We start from the raw sequence: 8,203 nt of genomic DNA, 5'->3' as shown, positions 1-8,203 counted from the left end.
GTAGCACACATATTACATACACAACATTCCTCCCTTCCTAGCTTTACAGTCATCTCCCCATTTAACATAACGTAATAACATATATACATATATAACTTCAGGTTTACATAACAGAATAACATAGATACATAGATAACTTCATGTCAAAACAGATCACAGATTCAGTCTCTGCGGAAAACAGTTCACAGATTCAATCTCTGTGGTGGAGTCGGTTCACGTTGCTGGAGTGACTCATTCAATAGTCCTTCCATGGATTTAACAGTTTGAACTTCCGAACTGAATTGGCTCCGTTCGGAGGGACCACGTGTGTGATCTGGTAGAGGTGATAATGGTTCAGATGGGTCATCTTCTGTTTTTACTTTTCCTTTTCTGCTTCTTGGAGACTCTCTGGGCTCCATTGTCAGCTGCCACAGCTGCCAGCTGCATGCGCAGTTCCTCCTTCTCTTCCTCCTGTTTCCGTCGTAGAGCCAGCTTCTCCCGATGTTCCGTAGACTTTTGGTGCTCCTCCATGATTTCTGCACTTTGGGAGTCGAAGTTACAAGCTGGGCAGGACAGGACATCGTAATATTCGATGTCGTCCACCAGGTCATAGTAATATTCGGTGTCGTCCTGAGCTAGACCAGTGAGAGGGTCGTCTATTTCCTCCATACCCAGCTGGACGTTAGCCAGCTCTTGTTCCAAATCCAGACATCTTTCCTGAAGAGACTTCTTCATGTGTACCTCTGCATCCAGCTTTTTCTGGGCTTTCAGCAAGTCGTTTACTAGTGACCTCATTTGTGATTTTAATACTTCAACTTCCTTTGGAGATTGATTGATCGGACTATGCAATCCCTCTACCGGAGCAGCTGTTTCAGCGGTCTGTTGTTCTACGTTGACGTGAGTCAGCGTACTTTTGGCATCCAAGGGCTGCTCTGTTGCAGTCATCTCATTCTGTGTTGCCACCTCAGCTCTTCCAATAACCTTTGAGAGCTCCGAACCCCTTTCGTTTGAATATTGAAGTTCGTGTTCAAGTTTTTCCCATTTCAGAGTCCTGTCCTTCAGCATATGCAGGAGTTGGCTGACCGTTAACTCCTCTGACATCAGACGTTTTGTGTGCTCCTGTTCCATTTTCTCCATCAGCTGCTTCTGTTGTCTTTCCAGATTCTCCAATTCTATATCAAAGAACTATTTCGTTGCATTCAACTCTTGCTCACAACGGCGAAGCATTTGTTCTAATTGCTGTTGTAGTTTGAAATGGAGTTGAGTTCGAGCCCAGTGTCCCTCAGAAATGGGCACATCAGTAGACTTGCCAGACTCAGAATCCACAGTTAAACTATGTTGTTGTTGCTCAGTGGAATTCTGTGCTGAAACTTTGTCTTTTGCACCTGAGTTGGGCTTACCATCATCCGTTCCAGAGTCTGGGCCGACTATCTTCACCGAGTTCTCACTCGTTATTGTTTGTAGGAAATGCCAGTCCATATTCATTTTCCTAATCCACTCCCGTCCTAGTAGTGGAGGGCCTCCTTCAGATATCACATATAAGTCCATTATTTGACTGTCTTCGCCCTTGTGGACCACTGCAACCTCTATTTTCCCGATGGGGTACACTCTTTGCCCCGTGTATGTTTCCAATATAATCCCCGTATCCTGCAGGGGAATATGTTGGAATAACTTTCCGTAATCTTTCTTATTTATGACCGTCAATGCCGATCCAGTGTCCAATTCCAGTTTTACTTGGACTCCTTCTATCTGAAGAGTGACCCAAATTGTCTGGAGGTCTGCACCCTTACCAGCGTTGAGTACTCTTAAGCTAGCCAGTTCATTACTGCTAGCGTCTGAATCGGACTCCTGTTCGGTCACCTTGTGTACCTTTGCGTATTTTCCTTGCGGTGACTTCTTGTTGCTGGTCTTCTTCGCTGACCTGCATACTCTAGCTATATGTCCAAGCCTACCACAAGTTCTACATTCTTGGTTTTTAAACCAACACTGGTTCTGATCATGCGTTGTCTTTCCACAACGATAACATTTGCCAGAACTCACACCCAATTTGTGTGCACTGAGCTCCGGTGACCGTAGCTGCATTACTGCCGTGCCTCTCGCTGCGGCTTCGTGTGCTGCTGCCATAGTGACCGCCTTCTCAAGCGTCAGCTCATTCTCCTCGAGCAGTCGCTTTTGTGTATCCTGTTTAAATAATCCACACACAAATTTGTCTCGAAGTGCCTCTGTCAGTCCCGTTCCAAACTGGCAATATTTCGCTAATTTACGCAATTCCAGCAAATAATCAGCATTGCTTTCATGCTGTAGCTGCCTTCTGTCATAAAATTTAAATCGTTCCGCTAGCATCAGCGGCGTGGGGTTTAGATGATCTTTCAGGACAGTAAAAATCTCATCGAACGTCTTATCCGCCGGTTCATCTGGTGATAACAGGTGTTTCAATTGCCCGTATGTCTTCGCACCCATTAAATTTAATAATGTTAGAGCTTTATCTTGGTCACGAATTTTATTGGCCTTACAATAATTTTTTACTCTTTCAACATATATGGCCCAATCTTCGAGGTCACTATCAAAGGTGCTAATATTCCCGTGTTTAGGCATTGTAGATTTGCAATTTCTCAGATTTTTTTTTTTTTTTACTGCTATCCAAGATGGCGGCTTCCCGCTCTTGCCGTCGTCCTCCGCCCACAAAATGGCGGTTTTCCCGCGCTTGGCGGTCTTCACCCGTCCCCCAACGCCGTCTCCCTTCAGCCCCCGAGTGCGGCCCTTATCTTCGCCGCGATCGCCCGAGTGCGGCCCTTATCAGCGGATGCGATCGCTGGATCGCGAAGCGGCTCTCGGCTCTTATCAGGAGATGCGATCGCTCCGTTGAAACACCTCCCGCTCGAAGCGGCTCTCGCGCCCTATTCCTCCAGCTCCCCCAGCCCCGTTCGTGCGGCCAACGCGGTCGACTGCCTGTCGCGTCGCTGCCCGGCTCAGACAATGGCCTACCCACCACCAAGCTGGAGAAGAAGCTGACGGTCGCCGATGGAGGCTCCGAGGTCAGGATGTCTTCCAGTGGGGTGGAGAGGGTGGAAACCTCTCTGCAACGTCCTGGCTGTGGACGAAGCTGCCGTGGAGTGACTGCCGCAGGGTCCGAATCAGACTCGTCGCCAGTGTTAAATCTGTGAGTTGTTCAAGTAATTAATACTCAGACTTAATCAGTAACAATAAAACAGGTCTTTAATGGTTGGAGGTAGGGACTATACGTAGGTCTTTACTTCATGCCCACAGGCGGGAACTGAGGGGAGATCAGTACCCACAGTACTATTTATACCCCTATGGCCAGGAGAGGTACTGCGTATCACTACGCCCAACAAGTAGTGCAGTCCTGTCCATAGGTTCAAAGTAGCACACATATTACATACACAACAAACAACAACAACAACTTGTATTTATATAGCACCTTTACCGTAGTAAAACGTCCCAAGGCGCTGCACAGGAGTATTTTAAGACAAAAAATTTGATACCGGTCCACATAAGGATAAATTAGGGCAGGTGACCAAAAGCTTGGTCAAAGAGGTAGGTTTTAAGGAGCGTCTTAAAGGAGGAAAGAGAGGTAGAGAGGCGGAGGGGTTTAGACAGGGAATTCCAGAGCTTAGGCCCGAAGCAACAGAAGGCACGGCCACCAATGATTGAGCGATTAGAATCAGGGATGCTCAAGAGGGAAGAATTAGAGGAGCACAGATGTCTCGGGGAGGTTGTGGGGCTGAAGGAGATTACAGAGATAGAAAATATTCTCGAATTAAATATTGGGAAGACCGAACTCTTAAGAACTCATTGCCAAGCAGCTCAGATGCAATCACAACAGCCTCAAACACTCCTGTAACTGAGCTCGCAGCTGCAAGAAGCAGCAGATCAGGTTTCTGAGGACATCTAGCAAACATTAGGGCTGATTCCACGGCTGGGTGCGGATTGGTGAGCAAGGGTGGCTGTGAGTGGATGTGTCGGGGGGGGTGTGATTCGCGGATCTATGCGTTGCGGGGGGGCTGCGAGATGGGGTTCAGTGAGTCGGTGAGTTGGGGGGGCTCTGTGAGATTGGGGGTTCTGTGTGTTGGGGGTCTGTGTGTTGGGGGTCTGTGTGTTGCGGGTGTGTGTGTTGGGGGTCTGTGTGTTGGGGGTCTGTGTGTTGGGGGTCTGTGTGTTGGGTGTCTGTGTTTTGGGTGTCTGTGTGCTGCGGGTCTGTGTGTTGGGGGGTCGGTGTGTTGGGGGTCTGTGTGTTCGGGGGGTCTGTGTGTTCGGGGGGTCTGTGTGTTGGGGGTCAGTGTGTTGGTGGTCCATGTGTTGGGGGTCTGTGTGTTGGGGGTCTGTGTGTTGGGGGTCTGTGTGTTGGGGGTCTGTGTGTTGGGGGTCTGTGTGTTGGGTGTCTGTGTGTTGGGGGTCTGTTTGTTGGGGGTCTGGGTGTTGGGGATGTCTGTGTGTTGGGGGCTCCGTGTGTTGGGGTTCCGTGTGTTGGGGGTCTGTGTGTTGGGGTTTGTGTTTTGGGGGTCTGTGTGTTGGGGTCTGTTGTGTATGTAATATGTGTGCTACTTTGAACCTATGGACAGGACTGCACGACTTGTTGGGCGTAGTGATACGCAGTACCACTCCTGGCCATGGGGTATAAATAGTACTGTGGGTACTGATCCCCCTCAGTTCCCGCCTGTGGGCATGAAGTAAAGACCTACGTATAGTCCCTACCTCCAACCAGTAAAGACCTGTTTGAGTTATACGTTTAAGTCTTTGTGTTAATTGTTCAATACAATACACATACTTAACACTGGCGACGAGTCGGTTCGAACCCTGCGGCAGTTATTCCACAGCGGCTTCGTCCAAAGACAGGACGTTGAAGAGAGGTTCCAATCCTCAACACCACACTGAAAACTGAAGGGCAGCAGAAATCCTGACAGCTTCCAGCGACTGGAAGCGACAGGCATTAGGACCCTGAAGCATCCATAACCTCGTGGGTAAGTCAGAGCCCGGGAGGGCGCGAGCGGGTAAGCCAGAGCCCGGGAGGGAGCGAGCAAGAGCCGCCGAGCGGGTGAGCCAGAGGCCGGGAGCCGCTTCAAGCGGGAGGCGCTTAGCGGGCCAGCGATCGCACCGGTGATAAGGGCTGAGAACCGTTTCGGGCGGGCGGCGCACCAGCGATCGCACAGGAGATAAGAGCCGCAGTCGGGCTGAAAGTCAGCGACGAGAAGCGCGGGAAAACCGCCATTGAAGTGGGCGGGGAGAGCGAGAAGCGCGGGAAAGCTGCCATTTTTTGCGGGAAAACCGCTGGGGAAGAAGGCAGAAGCGGGAAAACCGCCATTTTGTGGGCGGAGGACGACGGCAAGAGCGGGAAGCCGCCATCTTGGATAACAGTTAAAAAAAAATCTGAGAAATTGCAAATCTGATAAAGTACTACAATGCCTAAACACGGGAATATTAGCAACTTTGATAGTGACATCGAAGATTGGGCCATATATGTTGAACGAGTTAAAAATTATTGTAAGGCCAATAAAATTCGTGAGGCTGATAAAGCAGTAACATTATTAAATTTAATGGGTGCGAAGACATACGGGCAATTGAAACATCTGTTATCACCAGATGAACCGGCGGATAAGACGTTCGATGAGATTGTTACTGTCCTGAAAGATCATCTAAACCCCACGCCGCTGATGCTAGCGGAACGATTTAAATTTTACGACAGAAGGCAGCTACAGCATGAAAGCAATGCTGATTATTTGCTGGAATTGCGTAAATTAGCGAAATATTGCCAGTTTGGAACGGGACTGACAGAGGCACTTCGAGACAAATTTGTGTGTGGTTTATTTAAACAGGATACACAAAAGCGACTGCTCGAGGAGAATGAGCTGACGCTTGAGAAGGCGGTCACTATGGCAGCAGCACACGAAGCCGCAGCGAGAGGCACGGCAGTAATGCAGCTACGGTCACCGGAGCTCAGTGCACACAAATTGGGTGTGAGTTCTGGCAAATGTTATCGTTGTGGAAAGACAACGCATGATCAGAACCAGTGTTGGTTTAAAAACCAAGAATGTAGAACTTGTGGTAGGCTTGGACATATAGCTAGAGTATGCAGGTCAGGGAAGAAGACCAGCAACAAGAAGTCACCGCAAGGAAAATACGCAAAGGTACACAAGGTGACCGAACAGGAGTCCGATTCAGACGCTAGCAGTAATGAACTGGCTAGCTTAAGCTGTAATGAACTGGCTAGCTTAAGAGTACTCAACGCTGGTAAGGGTGCAGACCTCCAGACAATTTGGGTCACTCTTCAGATAGAAGGAGTCCAAGTAAAACTGGAATTGGACACTGGATCGGCATTGACGGTCATAAATAAGAAAGATTACGGAAAGTTATTCCAGCATATTCCCCTACAGGATACGGGGATTATATTGAAAACATACACGGGGCAAAGAGTGTACCCCATCGGGAAAATAGAGGTTGCAGTGGTCCACAAGGGCGAAGACAGTCAAATAATGGACTTATATGTGATATCTGAAGGAGGTCCTCCACTACTAGGACGGGAGTGGATTAGGAAAATGAATATGGACTGGCATTTCCTACAAACAATAACGAGTGAGAACTCGGTGAAGATAGTCGGCCCAGACTCTGGAACGGATGATGGTAAGCCCAACTCAGGTGCAAAAGACAAAGTTTCAGCACAGAATTCCACTGAGCAACAACAACATAGTTTAACTGTGGATTCTGAGTCTGGCAAGTCTACTGATGTGCCCATTTCTGAGGGACACTGGGCTCGAACTCAACTCCATTTCAAACTACAACAGCAATTAGAACAAATGCTTCGCCGTTTTGAGCAAGAGTTGAATGCAACGAAAGAGTTCTTTGATATAGAGTTGGAGAATCTGGAAAGACAACAGAAGCAGCTGATGGAGAAAATGGAGCAGGAGCACACAAAACGTCTGATGTCAGAGGAGTTAACGGTCAGCCAGCTCCTGCATATGCTGAAGGACAGGACTCTGAAATGGGAAAAACTTGAACATGAACTTCAATATTCAAACGAAAGGGGTTCGGAGCTCTCAAAGGTTATTGGAAGAGCTGAGGTGGCAACACAGACTGAGATGACTGCAACAGAGCAGCCCTTGGATGCCAAAAGTACGCTGACTCACGTCAACGTAGAACAACAGACCGCTGAAACAGCTGCTCCGGTAGAGGGATTGCATAGTCCGATCAATCAATCTCCAAAGGAAGTTGAAGTATTAAAATCACAAATGAGGTCACTAGTAAACGACTTGCTGAAAGCCCAGAAAAAGCTGGATGCAGAGGTACACATGAAGAAGTCTCTTCAGGAAAGATGTCTGGATTTGGAACAAGAGCTGGCTAACGTCCAGCTGGGTATGGAGGAAATAGACGACCCTCTCACTGGTCTAGCTCAGGACGACACCGAATATTACGATGTCCTGTCCTGCCCAGCTTGTAACTTCGACTCCCAAAGTGCAGAAATCATGGAGGAGCACCAAAAGTCTACGGAACATCGGGAGAAGCTGGCTCTACGACGGAAACAGGAGGAAGAGAAGGAGGAACTGCGCATGCAGCTGGCAGCTGTGGCAGCTGACAATGGAGCCCAGAGAGTCTCCAAGAAGCAGAAAAGGAAAAGTAAAAACAGAAGATGACCCATCTGAACCATTATCACCTCTACCAGATCACACACGTGGTCCCTCTGAACGGAGCCAATTCAGTTCGGAAGTTCAAACTGTTAAATCCATGGAAGGACTATTGAATGAGTCACTCCAGCAACGTGAACTGACTACACCACAGAGATTGAATCTGTGAACTATTTTCCGCAGAGACTGAATCTGTGATCTGTTTTGACATGAAGTTATCTATGTATCTATGTTATTCTGTTATGTAAACCTGAAGTTATATATGTATATATGTTATTACGTTATGTTAAATGGGGAGATGACTGTAAAGCTAGGAAGGGAGGAATGTTGTGTATGTAATATGTGTGCTACTTTGAACCTATGGACAGGACTGCACTACTTGTTGGGCGTAGTGATACGCAGTACCACTCCTGGCCATAGGGGTATAAATAGTACTGTGGGTACTGATCCCCCTCAGTTCCCGCCTGTGGGCATGAAGTAAAGACCTATGTATAGTCCCTACCTCCAACCAGTAAAGACCTGTTTGAGTTATACGTTTAAGTCTTTGTGTTAATTGTTCAATACAATACACATACTTAACAGGGTCTGTG

This window comes from Somniosus microcephalus, chromosome 6 (genome assembly GCF_052327205.1).
Source record: "Somniosus microcephalus isolate GS21.2 chromosome 6, FLI_Smic_1.0, whole genome shotgun sequence".
NCBI lineage: Eukaryota > Metazoa > Chordata > Chondrichthyes > Squaliformes > Somniosidae > Somniosus > Somniosus microcephalus.
The sequence above is the reverse complement of the archived record's forward strand: the minus strand, read 5'-3'. Positions refer to the sequence as shown.